The sequence below is a fragment of the Emys orbicularis genome, chromosome 25 (genome assembly GCF_028017835.1).
Source record: "Emys orbicularis isolate rEmyOrb1 chromosome 25, rEmyOrb1.hap1, whole genome shotgun sequence".
Taxonomy (NCBI): domain Eukaryota; kingdom Metazoa; phylum Chordata; order Testudines; family Emydidae; genus Emys; species Emys orbicularis.
The window spans coordinates 9,495,805-9,513,624 of record NC_088707.1 but is presented as its reverse complement, the minus strand read 5'-3'; the positions used below and the strand labels follow the sequence as shown (position 1 = coordinate 9,513,624).

The 17,820-nt window shown below is 38.7% G+C and overlaps 1 protein-coding gene across 1 annotated transcript in view; it reads left to right on the top strand.

Annotated features, from left to right (window-relative positions):
- TANC2 (tetratricopeptide repeat, ankyrin repeat and coiled-coil containing 2) overlaps positions 1 to 17,820 on the top strand; it is a 513,617-nt gene that overhangs the window by 67,625 nt on the left and 428,172 nt on the right. The window lies entirely within an intron of this gene.

The window sequence follows — 17,820 nt, the reverse complement described above, 5'->3', positions numbered from 1 at the left end:
TTTAGCAGTAAGGCATTCCCTGGGAAATATCCCACCCTCTTCCACCCTCTGACTTCACCACCTCAACCAAGCTTCACAATCATCATAGCTGTGTACAGTATTAAATTGTTTGTTTAAAACTTATACTGTGTGTGTGTGTGTATGTGTGTGTGTGTATATATATATAAAATCTTGTCTGATGAAAAAAATTTCCCTGGAACCTAACCCCCCCTATTTACATTAATTCTTATTGGGAAGTTGGATTCGCTTAACATTGTTTCGCTAAAAGTCGCATTTTTCAGGAACATAACTACAACGTTAAGAGAGGAGTTACTGTACATACCTTTTTATCTATATCTTTGATTAAAAGTTACACTGAATTTTAAGTCATATTAAATGTTGCTCTTAATGATTATTTTACTGCCATATGTGTACTGTATGTGTGTTTAATTGAAGTGTGACCCAACATGGTCTTCTAGACTCAGAACATCATTATAGATTATTAGAGTGCTTCTTTTTCTTACTTTATTGTGAGCGAGACTATGATTCATTTTAGGAAAAGGCATAAGCACCATATAGACACAAAAATAGTTATTAAATTGGAAAATAAGACACTGAGAAAAGCAAGCCATTATATGTAAAAAGAATCCAGACTCCTATGCTAATCTAACATTAAGATTCAAGGTTCAGGTTTTAATCATGTAAATTAAGTACATTTAAAGTTAAGTTTTTCCCAAGAAAAATGAATTTGTGACACCGCTTTACAATGAGATCTTTTGTGTATGAACGTGCTTACATAAAACATATGCAATAATATATAATGCCACTCATGCTTATGGAAAAAACTGGAGTGTGATTATGTAATGAAAGGCAATATTGCAGAAGTGCAGCTAGAACTGCAAGATGAGGTTCTGTAAGAAATTGCCTACTCATTCTGATGTACACAAGATATGTGTATTCTACAAAGTCCTCTTTTGGGAGGGACTTCTATTCAAGTGTTAACCAGACTTGACTTTGTCTACCTTTTTAAATCTAATTAGATATCTGCTCATGTCAGTATGTCTGCATGATAATGAGTGGTGGTGATCTGTTTATTGAAGCTTCAGGAAATGAGATGATAGTAGCAGAAGTCAAACCCAGGTCTCATTGTACAACATAGCAGAACCTTACTTCTACATCTGACAAGATATATAAAAAATGGTAATATACATATCACATCTCATCTCAGAAAAGCATAAAATCTTGAACACCAGTGAGCTTCAGATAGTCACCAGTTTAAGTTCTAAACAGTTCCAAACCTGCTTTGTTTTTAAAATTAGAGAAGATCAGGCCTATTAAGATTATGTTACGGTGGAATGATAGTGACACCATATTTGAGGCTGCAACAGAATTTTAATTTGGACAGGAGCTCCCTTTATTTCTCAGAAGTGTTGTAAAAGTGATGAAAATAAAATAAAAAATTAAATTTAGGCAGTGTATTTGAATTTTTCATGTCGGGTTGGTGCAGATTTGATTCACACACAGAACACTCTATTTTCTACAATGCTGTTGATAGCACACTCAGTAAAACTTTCATTTCCATCTCCAACTGATATCGAAGAGCACTACATTGTACAACTTTATCAAACTCATATTCACAAAAACCTTAATAGCTGTCTCATTCTATTTAATCTACTGATCAGCACATCTGTCAGATTCTTTGCATTTGGGAAGTTATTCAGCCGTAACATTGCTGAGGTTGCTGTTAAAGTTTTGCATTAAAATGTAAGTTTGATGCAGTTAGGGTATGTGTTGCTCTTTGATATCGGTTGGAGATGGAAATGAAAGTGTTACAGAATTTTGAAGTATGTTATCGACAGTGTTATAGGCAATAGGAATATGGCAAGGATTTAAGGATATTTTTTTCTTTAACTTTTTATTTCCATGTGTTTAAGTTTTTTGATGGATGAAGTATAGCCTGCTGTCACCTTAACTGTCATTAAACAAAGTTTGTGCTTGTGTTAATAACTACTTACAAGTAATGTTACCTTGAGAAATATTGGTATCTTATGTACTGTACTGCAGCACACTCACTTGTTTATTTGTCCCTGTGTAACTTGATCAATGTGATAAATGGAATTGATATCTGGAGGTATTCAGTAATTAAATGGAGAAAAATATAGATGTTTCCTGTTTGCATTGTGCTCTATATGTGGTTAATATTTATAATCTTCAGAAAGAAAGGCAGGTTCCCCCAGATATTAAATCTTGGTTTATAATATATTTGTTGGGTGAAATTACCATTAATCCTTAGTTTGACACGTGTTCAGCTCCAGTAGTGAACAGTGTAATTGAGAATTTACTCAGAAATCAGTGTGGAAAGGACTAAGGTGTATAGACTGGTTTCTTGACAGAGAAAACAGAGTTTTAAAATTAAAATTTACACCCAGATTCCTTGCAATGAATAAGCCATCAAAGTCCCTCCTTTTTACACTGCACTCCTTCCACCCACCCTCCTATGGATGTGTTTACAGTAAGTATTAACCCACACTTTTTGGCTAGGTTTGATCTATGAGAGATGCTGTGCGTGTCTTTTCTATCTGTGAAGAAGAAGTTTGGAAAATATTACTATACATTTTTATTATAGTCTACTGAACTTTTATAGCCTACCAATTTAAATATAGATTTTCATTGTAGAGAGAGAGAGAGACTATGTGTATTTGCTGGGAGACCATAGCAAGTGGTAGAGGAATGGGATGGGCACTCAGTAAGGTGAGGAAATAAGAGGGAACATGCACTTTTAAGGGACCAAGGAGCCTCTAACTGTCATGTTCCTTTTTTGTCTCTTTGAGACAAGGGTACATTGATGATGCTGTTTGGCGCTGTCCAAGTCAGAGCAGCTGGCTTGGGAAGCTCTTCCACTTCATCCAGGCTCAGGCTTAGCACCTTGATGCAATCTGTACACTAAAATCATTCGGAATTTCCCCTTTGTAGTGGAGGAGGAGGACAGGCAGACTGAAGTGGAGAATTCTTACTCTTTAATTATGTATGTTACAGCTAGATAGACAAGAAAGTTGTTAGAAGTCAAGAGAGTAGCCAGTTTTCTCAATAAACTAATTTCTGCAGCCCTGAAAAGCCTTTGTAAGCCAAAAGGGTAAATTCATCTGCCAATTCTATGGCTCTTAAATTGTAGAATCCATGGTGCCTTACCCATATTTCTGAAATCAGCATCTGAGACAGTACATGATACCAAATCTTGTGGGCTTGAACATGACCCGTATCTTACAAGTCTTTGTTGAAACCTCTTTCATAGCTACTTTCAGCAACTTTCTTGTATATTTCTTTCTGGTATTTTTTGTTGCTGTAACTTTGAATAGATGGATTGTGGAGCTGTTAAACCATTATGAAGGAACTCTTTATGCACTTCTAGACAGACAGAGCAGACTTGAGTTCCAGTGTTACTTAATCAACATTAAACTCTGATTTTGATTGTGGTCAGGACTTCTTTTTAGCATTTACTGTTCATTATCCTCATCTATAGAGAAGAAACACATTAATTGTCAGAAATGCTTTGAATTTCATATAATGACTAACACATTCAGAAGATCTGATAGCCTAGGCTCTATTCTATTTTGAAGTTTAGTCAGCCGGGCATACCTCCCTCAGTCCATAGCCAAACTCAGAATAATTTCACATGGAGGTCTGCACAAAGAATAGAATATGCCTGTATAATATCTAAACTTTTAGTTATTAATTCAGTACCTTGTTGTTCCATTTAATATCACTTGGTGAGGGGGGAAAAGCTCACCTTTAGGAGCATGGCTAGTTCTGCTTTTTGTTTCTCTTCCTTCCCCATTTTCCATTCACTATTTGCAGTGGTTGCCGGTACCCCACTTCCCACGTGCTTAACTCCCAATTTCTTTTCCATTCATCTGCTAAAATCATCCAGAGCTAAATAGCTAGTATGGTCATTGGGCATTAAAGTTGACACTAGGTGCGTCTACTCTGCATGCTTCTTTCAGTGCCATAAAGTGTACATACCTATGTAGCTCTCCAGCACAGGTATAAATAGCAGTGTAGACAGTGAGGCATGGCTTAGGCGAGTAAAGTAAAGATACGTCTGAAAATGTCTCTCTACTCACCCAAGCCATGCCTACCTGTCTACACTGCTATTTTTAGCAGTGCAGTGTCCCACTACCTCCTTGCTGCTGGAGCTTTTCCCCACCACAAGAAGACTCTGGCAGCAGGAAAAGGCTCTGGCAGGGAGGAAGCAGCAGGAAAAGGTTCTGAAAGCTCTTTGCAGCTGGAGTCCTTCTCCTACCGCAGTGAACGGCTCTGGGTGCAGGGAAAGGCTTTGCCAGATCCCTACTGCTGGAGCCCTTCCTCCTCAGCGGGGAGGTGCTGAAGCCTTTTCCTGCTGCCCTCCCTCCCCCAAACACACCAGAGCCTTTCATTGACAAGTATAGCAACCCACCAAAGTGTGACCATCGTCAGAGATATGTAGTGTAGACGTACCCTCAGAGTCATCAGACTGCTGACTCAGGCAGACAGCACAGTTTATGCTCTGTTCACTTGCAACGGTGAGGGCTAGAAATGTACTTTAAAAAAATGAAACACAATCTGAGTATGTAGTATGGGCCGCATGTTTGATACTCCTGAAATAAGAGAGACAAGGTGGGTGAGGTTAATTTTTTTTTTTTAATTATTATTATTGTCTGGCATTGTTGTGAGTTTAAGCTCCCAGGCTCGTCTTTTGAAAATGTTGTGCAGTGTCCTTTGAGAACAAGGGCTGAGAGGTCAGATATGGAATAGTCATACTGTTAAAAGTGTTTGCCCAGAAGTGATATGGTGTTTTTGTCTTTTATCATTTTAATATGTGACTTTATTTCAGAGGATAGTGATTGTCTAGTTTCACCCACATACTTGTTCAAAACAATCACTCCATATCTATCCTCTCAGTCCTCATCCTCAAAGGAAACCTGCACAACATCTTCAAAAAGATGAGCCTGGGAGCTTAAAATTCATAACTCTGGTAGACACCAAAAATCATGGATTCAGTAGAGATGCTGGTTTTATGTCTCAATACAATAATCTGTAACCTACTCTCTTTCCTTTGTCCAATGACTGCAGGGCTGTTAACACCCTACTTCATTTTGAATGGTGCCTTGCAATATATTTTAATTACTTATGCGTAGGCTGACCATATTTCCCAAATGGAAAATGGGACACTGCGTGGGGCTAGTCTCAGCCCTCCCCCTGTGCCTGGCTGGCCCAAGCCCCCCTCCCCACATGGGGCTAGTGTCGCTGTTCCCTGAGCCCTGCCTGCCCCCTGCCCGAGCTCTTCCTTCCCCATCTGCACAGGGCCGGTGTCACTGCACACCCCCTATCCTGCACATTCTTCCACACCCCACTTTTTGACAAAAGTGAGCATTTGTTCCATTTGCTCTTGCCAACTGATCAAATTGGCAAGAGCAAACGGGACAAATGCCCACTTTTGCCAAAATGGGACATATGGTCACCCTACTTCTGCTTAACAATCTTGTATTTAGCTATGATACTCTGATTATCTTTCCCAGACCTGAGGAGAAATTCTGTGGAGCTTGAAAGCTGGTCTCTTTCACCAACAGAATTTGGTCCAATAAAAGATATCACCTCACCCATCTTGTCTCTCTTACATCCTGGAACCAAAGGCTACAACAACACTGCAAACTCTTGAAATAGTCAGTATGTATATAAGGATACGAGACCTAAAGAAACCAAAGAGAAAAGATGCGGAACAATACTGTTCCATTTCCTATTTGTGTGAAGGAAAAGAATGTTTGTTGCAAGTGGTATAAATACTCCAGAATGGAAGAGGAACATTACACTTCCTACAGAAGCTTTGCAACAATATAAGGTATTATTGCACACACTCCTTTCCCCGGGGAGAGGATAAGAGAACAAATGTGACAGATGTTAGTCACATTGCTTAATGCACTACTGGAAGTTGTTCTGATATTACAGTGATGAGCATGGTATATGAATCCATATAGAATAGAATGGATCTCTCTCTTTCTCTATCTCTATTTTTTTTTTTTTTAGTCGAAGTAATATTTGGCTGTTTCTCTCAGATAAAGAGATTAAAAAATAGCTTCTCCTCTCTCTTATTGTCTTTGTTTATGCTGTTTGTTTTTTACTGACAGCTGACCGCATTGTCAGGCAAATTTTCTTCCATGTCAATTTTTAGACATCAGCAATTCATTTAGAACCTTGTTTATGGCCAATGTACCAATTTGCTTAGGTAGTTTCCAAAGTGGTTGCCATGTTGAAATTACTATATTAATTCTTAAATTTCATATGTATACTGCAGTGAAGTATTTATACTGTACTACTGTGGTGAATGGCTCTTGCTTAATGGTATCCACTGTAGCTGGAACCTGAGAGGTTGATTGTCGTTCAGAGTTTTATGACATTAAAGTTCTTTGTCAAGATACTTTGCAGTCTCTTGTTGCAGGAATGGATTATATGGGCACCTGTCCATATTAATAGATGTGTAGACTTTGAGGCAGTTTCATAAAATGAAGTAATGTGGAGTATTAAATATATTTTTAGAGGCCCATGGAACTATATATCCCTTTGCATTCATGTTCCTGATCCTCCTGAAAATTGAATAGTAGACAAGTAAACATGTATTGTGCTTTCTACATCAAGGCCAGGTCTTGATTGATTTGATATTGATCTCTAATGTTAAAATATTCCCTTTCATTCATCTTTTCAGTCTTGTAGTGTGGATGCATAACCTTCCAAATATGGACATTTTTTAATTGTACAAAATGTGAATGAGAGGTTACAATTCTGAAGTAAAATTTTTTTATTTGGCTTGCTTTTTCCAGGCAGATGGGGACTGACAAGAGAAGGAAAATGTTTTGCTGATTAAATATATGACCAGATTTATGAATAGGTGTAATTTGTAATAGTCCACATCAGCTGTACTATATTGATTTAACACTACATGTTTCAAATCTGCCTCTGATTAAATAAGTTGTTTCATTGGAAACTACCGATTGGCTGCTTGGAGAAGGATGCAAACGAGAGACTGTAAGGAGGAACAGTGTCCTAATGTAAAGTGTAACTACACTGGAAAATAATATATTTCAAAAGCTGAATGTTGGCCCATCAATCTGTAACATGATATATGAATTCATTGCTGATTCTGTATCTTAATAAATATATTTAATTCTGATTCTTTGCCATGCAAGCAAGAAAAAAAATCAATAAATCTTTTAAGCTGTTTTTTTTTGTAAAGAATAATTTAGGAGCTTGGTATTGGGTTATCTACTAGCTTTTAACTTCTGGTGAAATTAAATATGATGGGTTAAGTCAATAAAGAAAGTAGTTTGGTTTCAGTCTAATGTAATATTAAAAGGAATTTATCACCCTGTCAGATTACTAGATAGTTAACCATAATCCCTTGGTGATAAAAATTGAAAGTAAAAATCCCAAAAAATAATCAGCCACAAAGTATTTTTCCCAGAAATACAATAAATATTCAAATAATGTTACTTTCATGACATTGTCATATTGCTTGTTTCTGTTTTGGTGGAGGTATACTGTCCAGAAAAACAAAATCTGCTCTCTGAGTTGACCAAGATTAATTCTTGACAGAATTCTGCAGAGATGAGGTTATTTGCCTATACAAACATCTGTTATAAAAAACAACAGATTCTTATTTAAATTACCTCATATTAAAATTATTTTAAATTGATTGTTAAATATGCAGTTATTACAACTAATAAACTATGATGCTTCATTATTTAGACATCACAGCTGTATGCGGATTGTAAGAGTATTTCTTTACTAATTTAGCTCGACATTTTAAAATTTAACAGGAATATGATGTTCATTGACTTCTTGCTTGTACTGTAATATTTGTCTGTCACTTCTAAAACAAATTTCTCAGTTTCATTTCAACATTTATTGTACCACTCTCAATCTGGGCATAAACTCATCTTCCATTAATATTGTTTCTTAATTAAAAAATAAACCAATAATTTGACATTACTGTGGATTTCTGTTCAAGAAACCCAGAGCTCTACAATGGCACACTAGTTGGAAATGAAGAAAAAGAAATTTAACAGAATTGTGTAGGTGTGAAACTTGAATGGGGTTTGCCCTCGCTGGTGTAATCAAGCCCTCATTTGCCTGAATGCTAAAACTAATGAAAGTTTTGGAGGAACAATATTTGGAATATAAAATTAAGTGTTTAAGGGAGTATTATGTCTCCCCAAATATTATTTTGCTGTTAATCTCATTCCAGTTGAATTTTATGATAGTTTAAAGAGGGCAGCTTCAAGAACATTAAAAATTGGAGAAATATAGTAGGAAGAATTGGCCTGTGTTACAGGACTTGAAACTGGTAGTGAGGATCTGATAGTTTAGCAATGAAAGAACAGTTCTTCAATCAACAAGTTTTTCTACCCTATTTAATTTTTGTGTTTTTTGAGAGTTTTTGTTATAATGAGGAGAGCAAAAATAAGAAAAAATAGAACAGCCCCGCCGCCCCCCCATTTGGATTTCGGGCTCTCACTTCTCAGCGGCCTTCACTGTTAAGTAGAAATTTTATGGTCTCCTGTATCCTCAAGCTTTTATATTACACCACCCTGTAAACTTGAGTGAGGCCTAAACAGGAATCCTGCTTGCTGAAAACCTGGTAGGGGCTATGAGTTTTATCATAAAGCACTTAATCTGTGCTTCATCAGTGTTGTTCACATGTTCCATTTAAATTACAGAACATTTTCAAAATAAATACCATTGGGAGTTGCATAAGTATTATGATAGTGTCCCTGCCTCCCAAAGCAAACTTCTTAGGGTACATCTACAAATAAAGGGTATAATAGGCTAGCACGAATAACAGTAGCAATGAAGATGGGATGGCATGGACCCTGGTGTGAGCTAGCAACCCAACTATACATACCTAGGGTTCCTGGCAGGCTTCTATTGGGGTGGCTAGCTTGCACTGAAGCCCATGTTAACACATCTTCACTACTGTTGCTGCTCTCACTACCTCGTTTAAAGCTACAGTTACAGCTTACTTTGCAGTGTAGTGGTACCCTTATGGACATTGTAAATTGGAAACAAAATCTACAATGGAAATATAATCTTTCGTCGAGTGATTGCACATATCCATTCCACTTCAGGTGTGTGTGTGCCCATATGAGAAATTACCATAGGCTGCCTGATGAGGGGAAATTTAAGAGTATATTGGAATCATTCAGTGTTGCTTCCTTCACTCTCCCTTTGCTGTGCAATTTTCTTTACTTTTTCTTTTTTTGGTTATTTAAAGCAAGATAGAGCTAGATACACTTTTAGCTGAGAATTTTGAATACAGCTACAAGTTATGACTTAATGTGATTTATTACCTGGTTTTATGTTCACTGTTGATTTACTTTCTATGTAACGAGGTGTATGTTCATTAAAAAATATATATATATAAATAACGTACAGCTGTAATGGTGGCCTCTCCCCTTTAGGGAGTAGAGGGGCCACGGGCCAGCCAACCCTGTTCCATGACATGGGCCTTTAAGGAAACAAGGGTTCAGGGGAGTGGCAGCCCAGCTGGGGAATCGGGAGCGTGTGTTAACATGGTAGTGAAGAGTTAAAGCCCAGCTCTTGATTGATGTGCAAAGGGAGAAAGAGGGCAGACAGCTTGAGGAGGAAAATGGCATGGGGAAGCCTGCCTGAACCAAATGTAGCACCAAGAAGGAGGGTTTTGGGGCCCTGAACTAAGGGGAAGGCACAAGTCCTAGGATTTAGGGAGGCTTTGTGGAGTGGGGATGAAACCCAGATATTGGTGGCCCGAGGACACCAGCTCTAAGTGTTGCACAGTCCCATGATGGCTGTGGAATCCCTTAAGGAAGAGGGAAAAGTTTGTAATTCTAGGGACCAGGGCAGGAGGAGACCTGTGGGAAAGACTCACCAGTGGCTGCAGTGTGATTGGCAGAGCACCTTGAGTCAGCGGGAAGTGGAAACCTGGACCCTTGGATCACAAGTGAATTGGAAGCCTCAAGAGGGGCAGGTTTGGTCCTGAATGGCTAAAGGAGATTGCTTCATAAATACTCCATTGATTAGCTCCCAAGAAGGGGGAATGTTTCTTTAAGTACTTTAGACTGTGACTTAGTTATTGGGAGAATAAGGAGTGAACTGAGGGCAGGGTACCTGCAGGGCAATACCATGCCACAAGGAGGCATTTTCTGGGATGGTGCCCTGCAACAACAGCCCATAATATTTTTGACAAAGATGCATAATGTATTTTGGATTTCTTGAATACAAATCCTTCTGTATGTAAGTTAAAGAGTAAGCATTTCAAACATGGTTACAAGTATTGTGGCTTTTTTCATGTGGGATCTCAATGAACACATTGGCCTTTGAAATGATAATTCTTTGCAGTCTTGCTTATATGAAGTAACTATAGTCAGCAAACTAGGTCAGTAAAGTCAAGCTAAAGATGTCTGTGTGTTGTGATGTGGTCTTGGTAATTCTAGCTGATTAGAAATACACTAGTAGTTGTAGCATTATAATGCCTTCTCATTATTCCTCTCTTCCAAAAAGGGCTGAGCAATAATTTTAAAGAAATGTGGTTTCAATTTGTTTTGACTCAGCTTTTGTTGTTTTTTTCTGTTATGTTTTATGGTACTGTGGTTCACAAACACATATAATTCAGAGTATTTCTAAAAAAGGAACATCAGTGGCATAAATAGGTATTTATAGTTATATACAATGCCATTGCTTAAAAAGTTAAGTACTGTTGCATCACTGAACACTGGATTTTGCTGGTTCCTGTGGTTATCTTTTGATTGGTGCTTTCAAAACAGTGTTGGTGAGATTTTAGCAGTGGTTTGTATACAATAAAATTCTCTTTCTCTGTGTCTGTTGGTGTTTAATATTTCTTTTCCTGTCTTGTGGGTCACAGAAGTTCTTGTGCAGTAGAAACAATGCTGTCAACATCTTTTATAGCTATACCTGGTAAGCTATTTCATAGCTTCAACAATATTTTAGTTTGGACATGTTTTTTCTGCAGTAGACTGTTCTTCCACTATAACTAACAATCCTCTAATCTTTAAATATGGAATGCGACTCTGTTATTGGCTTTGAGTATTGTTAGAGTTGTAAGCAGATGGTAAAGAACAAAGTATTCTTTTTATTTTAAAAAAACACAAGAAAAAAATGAGTTACAAAGTTATTTCCGAGACACTCTAAGGAATGTTAATGTAAACTCCTCATATTTGGTTCCATTTTATGTCAGATTCATATCTATATTTTACTATGTCCTCTTTGAAACCTGGCAGTACTTTCTGCCCCCTTTTTTTTTTTTAAATGTGTTGGATATACAACTTAGTGAGCAGTTTTAAAACACATTTTTATTCTCCCTTTTCTCTTCTTTGGAGATAAAAATAAAAGCAGATGTGTAATTCAAATAATTATGGATTAAACAGCCACAGTAACTCAAATCTCAAAGAATCTACATGTCTGCTTAAGCAACTGCACAAGTAGCATGGTGATTGATAGTGATATAAGTGTGTCACAATATCTTTTGTGAAGAGTAGAAGTACTATATGCAGCTGAATCTTGGATACAGTCTGTAGTTTGGATGCACAGCCATTCTTTTTACCATATCCAATTCACCAGTCCTGGTATTGCTGGGAATTCCAGTCCACGGCTGTTATGACAGAGGCAGGTCAATAGATACTTGGATCCTGTACAGTCAAATTTCTAGCCTATCGAGGCAGGGGACACCTCAGCTCACTTCCAGTTCACTACTTCTACAGCTTGCCATTTCTCTCTCTTTCTGTCTCAGGCCTTTTGCCAGGCCCCTTTTCTACTACCATTTCCGGCCCTAGGATGATTTGTACTCCTTTAAGTGCCCTCATACTGTTTCCTTACCTGACTGTTCTGCAGAGTGATGATCTTTATTGAGTATAAAAGTGTGTCTTCCTGACACTTAAAGCACTTAGTCTTTGTACATAGAACAAATTTTCTGCGAATTTACAAATCCATTAATTAGCTTATGAGTTAAAATTGATTTTATAATGAGTCCTTCAAGGAATCTTCAAGAAATTTCACATCTGGCATCAGAACTGTTTTGGTCCTTGATGATCTTAATAACAGACTTTTCAACCTTAACTTCTAGTTAGAGTGCACGAAGGTCTTGTGCAAAGGGTAAATTTCTCTCTCTCTGTGTGAGTGTGTGTGTGTGTGTTTATTTATTTTAGAATTAATAGTCATTTTTTGCCTTTAATCTTAACTGAAAGTTTCTTCAGCAAAGGTGGAAGAATAATGCTCTACCACAGAGAATACTGTTATGGGTTAGAAATAACTGCCACCTTACATCAAGGATAAATATAAAGAAAACATTGCAAAGAAGTGTCTGAAACAATAACAGTGCCCAAAACACAAGCATGTGAAAAAGCTTGAGTAAAAGCCATACAGTGTATACCCTTTAGAACAAAGGGTTTCAAATGCAGGCACTAGAGCTTGGATTGGTGGAACTGGGTTTGTCTGTGTGTGTATGAGAAAAGGAGTAGAAAGAGGCAGAAGGGGCAGAAAAATCTAATATGATTTTAACAATCAGTTAAATCCAGACTCGGGCTGGAACACCTAAATTGTAACCCTGTGGTTACTGTATTTTATAACAGACTTAGTAAGAGGATCTAACTGTGTATGTATATGAAATTTGTCTCAAATATCAAAGGTCAATATGGAATTCCAAGTATTTTAACTCCCCAGTATTACTGTAATTGTATCTATAGAGTGCTCATATATTACAGAAACACTCCATAATGATTGTCTCTATTGAACGACAGGTTGTATTTAATATTCTGCATCTTCAGAATAGTCGTTTATTATGCAGAGACTTTGCCTCATTGAAAATGGTTGTCTTGGCTCATAAACCTGTACTTTTAGGTGGGATATTTTTATGAAACTGTTCTGAGTTTTAATGTTTCAGATTGGCTTGGAGATCCCTTGGTATGCACTGTTATCTCTGAACAGTCAAATCACAATACCAATCATTTTCTTTCCCTGGCTGTCGTATAACATTTTTCATATAAAGTGTTACAAGGTACGTCTATGCTGCAATAAAACACTCACGGATGGCCCATGTCCCCTGACTCATGCTCATGGGACTCAGGCTACGGGACTATAAAATCTCAGTGTAACTGTCCACTCTCGAGCTGGAAGTGGGGAAGGTCACTGACATGGGCCAGACATGTCTGTTTTATTGCAGAGTAGACATACCCACAATGGTTGAAAGTCATAGCTGACTAGAGCACGTAGAACTCGTGTCTATAGTTTGATTTCATGTGGTAATGAGCATGAAGAGAAAATGAGGGGTAATTAATGATATGTTTACAGGTCTCTGTGTAAATAACTGTAAGTGTTCTCAGGAATTGTTACTTAATTGAGAAGGATGGAAGGTAGCATATTTGAGAGATAAGCAAGAGTTGGAATGAGCTAGATGATTTGGGGTGAATCAATACAGATTTTCATTCGTGTTACTCTGGAAACAGACACCATATATCTATGAAACTTTTATAGGAACTACACATTGGGTAAAGCAAATTAAATTTTATTGATGAGTCCTTCAATTTCCACGTAGATCTTTGTGAGTGGTTCACTGAGCCTGCCTTTCCTGTGCTTGCAATGACTCCCCTGCTTCTCTTAAGCATCATGGAGGGGGAAGCTGACTGATTTGAATGTAGAGGGGACAAGACTTGGACCTGTGAGTGGGGTGGGGATTAGAGTGGGACAAGTAGAATAGAGGGGAATGGGGATGTGGAAGCTGGGACTTAAAGGCTGGCAGGTAAGGAGAGAAGGAAACTAGGATTGGAAATTATGGTTAGGGTTGGTGGAGACTGAGACAGACAGGGTGGGCAAAGGAATTGGGAGCGGAGATTGGGACTTGGAGCAGGGGAGGGAAATAGGGTATGGGAGGCTGGCCAGTAGGTTGGAGAAAAACTGAGAATGGTTGCAGAGACTGGGACTGGCGGGACAAGGAGCCTGGGACTGAGGAGCAGTGTGGTGAGTGGAAGGAAAGGCGAGGGGGCAGGGAGACAGATCCATTGAGGAGCCAGGTGCAGGGGGAGAACTGGGATTGGCTGGCGAGAGAACTTGAGGGGGGCACTAAAATTGTCCAAGAGATTGGGAATGGGCAGTGGTTCCAGGGGAGGACATAGGTGCCGACTTCCCCTCTTTCCCCTGGGTACTTAACCTCCAGCTCCACCCCCACTCCACCCCTTCCCTGAGGCCCCGCCTCTTCCCACCCCTTCCCCACCCTCATTCCAACCCCTTCCCCAAAGTCCCCGCTCCAACTGCGCCCCCTCCCTGCCAATATTCCAACTTCTTCCCAAAATCCCTGCCCCAGCCCCGCCTCTTCCCTGCCTCCTCCCAGAGCATGCTGATGCTGCTGTTTGGCAGTGGCCGGGCGGGAAGCACTGGGAAGTAGGTGGAGGAGCGGGGACGCGGCGCACTCGGGAGGAGGTGGGGCGGGGGGTGAGGGGAGCTTGGCTGCCGCTGGGTGCAGCCCCGGAGCATCCACGGAGTCGGCGCCTATGGGGGAGGCGAGAAAAGGATGTGGAGGAAGGGAGACAGATCTGATGAAGAGCCAAGAGCGGGGGAGCTGGGACTAACTGTGCAAGGACACTGTTATTGGAAGTGGAGGACAGGAGACTGGGACTGAGATTAGAAGCCTGAGAAGATGGAGATCAGGACAGGCTATGTGAGAAAAATCTGCCAATCTGACCTGGGGGGAAATTCCTTTCCAACCTAAATATGTCTATCGGTTAGACCCTGAGCATGTTGGCAAGACCCATCAGCCAAACACTTGGGAAAGAATTCCCTGTAGTAACTCAGAGCACTCTCCTTCTAGTATTCTATCTCTAACCATTGGAGAAATTTGCTAATAGCAGTCATGGATTGGCCATATTTCATGGTAGGCAATCTTATCATACCATCACCTCTATAAACTTATCACGCTCAGTGATGAAACAGGTTAGGTTTTTTGCCCCCATTTCTCCGCTTGGAAGGCTGTTCCAGAACATCAGTCCTCCGATGGTTAGAAACTAGGGCTGTCAATTAATTGCAGTTAACTCCCGATGGTTAGAAACTAGGGCTGTCAATTAATTGCAGTTAACTCACGTGATTAACTAAAAAAAATGAATCGTGATTAAAAATTAATTATTAATCGCAGCTTTAATCACACTGTTACACAATAGAATACCAATTGACATTTATTAAATAAAATATTTTGGATGTTTTTCTACATTTTCAAATATATTGATTTCAATTACAACATAGAACACAAAGTATCAGAGGGTAGCCGTGTTAGTCTGGATCTGTAAAAAGCAACAGAGGGTCCTGTGGCACCTTTAAGACTAACAGATGTATTGGAGCATAAGCTTTTGTGGGTGAATGCCCACTTCGTCAGACGCATGTAATGGAAATTTCCAGAGGCAGGTATAAATATGCAGGCAAGAATGAGTATGGAGATAACGAGGTTAGTTCAATCAGGGAGGGTGAGGTCCTCTGCTAGCAGTTGAGGTGTGAACACCAAGGGAGGAGAAACTGCTTCTGTAGTTGGGTAGCCATTCACAGTCTTTGTTTAATCCTGTACAATGCTCACTTTATATTAGTATTTTTAGTATAAATATTTGCACTGTAAAATGATATACAAAAGAAATAGTATTTTTCAATTCACCTCATACAAGTACTGTAGTGCATTCTCTTTATCATGAAAGTGCAACTTACAAATGTAGATTTTTTGTTATATAACTGCACTCAAAAACAAAACAATGTAAAACTTTAGAGCCTACAAGTCCACTCAGTCCTACTTCTTGTTCAGCCAGTTGCTAAGACAAACAAGTTTGTTTACATTTATGGGAGATAATGCTGGCTGTTTCTTATTTACAATGTCACTTGAAAGTGAGAACAGGCGGTTGCATGGTACTTTTGTAGATGGCATTGCAAGGTATTTATGTGCCAGATATGCTAAACATTCATATGCACCTTCATGCTTTGGCCACTATTCCAGAGGACATGCTTCCATGCTGATGACACTCGTTAAAAAAATAATGCATTAATTAAGTTTGTGACTGAACTCCTTGGGGGAGAATTGTATGTCTCCTGCTCTATTTTACCCGCCTTCTGCCATATATTTCATATTATAGCAATCTCAGATGATGACCCAGCACGTTATTTGTTTTAAGAACACTTTCACTGCAGATTTGACAAGCGCAAAGTTACTAATGTGAAATTTCTAAAGATAGCTAAAGCACTTGACCCAAGGTTTAAGAATCTGAGGTGTCTTCCAAAATCTGAGAGGGATGTGGTGTGGAGCATGCTTTCAGAAGTCTTAAAAGAGCAACACTCTACAGAAACTACAGAACCAAAACCAGCAAAAAAGAAAATCAACCTTTTGGCTGGTGGCCTCTGACTCAGATCATGAAAATGAACATGCGTCAGTCCATACTGCTTTAGATCGTTATCGAGCAGAACCTGTCATCAGCATGGACACATCCTCTGGAATGGTGGTTGAAGCACGAAGGGACATATGAATATTTAGCGCATCTGTCACGTAAATATCTTGTGACGCCGGCTACAACAATGCCATGTGAATGCCTGTTCTGACTTTCAGGTGACATTGTAAACAAGAAGCAGGTAGCATTATCTCCCGCAAATGTGAACTCATTTGTTTGTTCCAGTGATTGCCTGAACATGAAGTAGGACTGAGGCGCTAAAGTTTTACATTGTTTTGTTTTTTAATGCAGTTATTTTTGTATATGAACTTACAAATGTAGAATTAATTTTCATGATAAAGAGATTCCACTACAGTACTTGTAATGGGGGAATCGAAAAATACTATTTATTTTATCATTTTACAGTGCAAATATTTGTAATAAAAATAAATATAAAGTGAGCACTGTACAGTATGTATTCTGTGTTGTAACTGAAATCAATATATTTGAAAATGAGGAAAACATCCAAAAATATTTAAATAAATGGTATTCTATTTATTGCACGATTAATCTCGATTCATTTTTTTAATTGTGATTGTTTTAACAGCCCTATTAGAAACCTTTGTCTAATTTCAAGCCTAAACTAATCGGCGGCCAGTTTATATTTATTTGTTCTAGTGCCAACTTTGGCCCTTAACTTGAATAACTCCTCTCCTTCCCTGGTGTTGATCCCCCTGATGTATCTGTAGACAGCAATCATATTTCCCCTTAGCCTTTATTTTGTTAGGTTAAACAAGCCAATTCTCCTCTTGTAAAGTAGGTTCTCTATTCCTTTGATCATCCTAGCAGCCCTTCTCTGCAGTGTTGAATTCATCTTTCTTAAACATGGGAGACCAGAATTGCACACAGTAGTCTAGATGAGGTCTCACCATTGTCTTGTATTATGGTACTAACGCTTCCCTATCTCTACTGGCAATACCTTGCCTGATGCATCCTAGGATTGCATTAGCCTTTTTTGATGACATCACTTTAGGGCTTGTAGATCTGGGTGTATTGATTGATCACAGGATGACTTTATACTCCTCTGTTGCTTCCAACTGATAGGTCCCCAGTTTATACCAAAATTCTTGTTGTTTGTCCTTAAGTGCCTGGCCTTGCACTTTGCACTGTAAAATTTCATCCCATTTCTATTACTCCAGATTTCTTGGTAATCCAGATCTTGTATGATATTCCAGTCCTTCTCCATATTAGCAATACTTCCTAATTTTGTGTCATCTACAAAATTTATTAGTCCCACTTTTTGTGCTAAAATCATTTATGAAAATGTTATAATAAGATTGGTCCCAGGACCAATCATTGAGAAACTCTAGTAGTA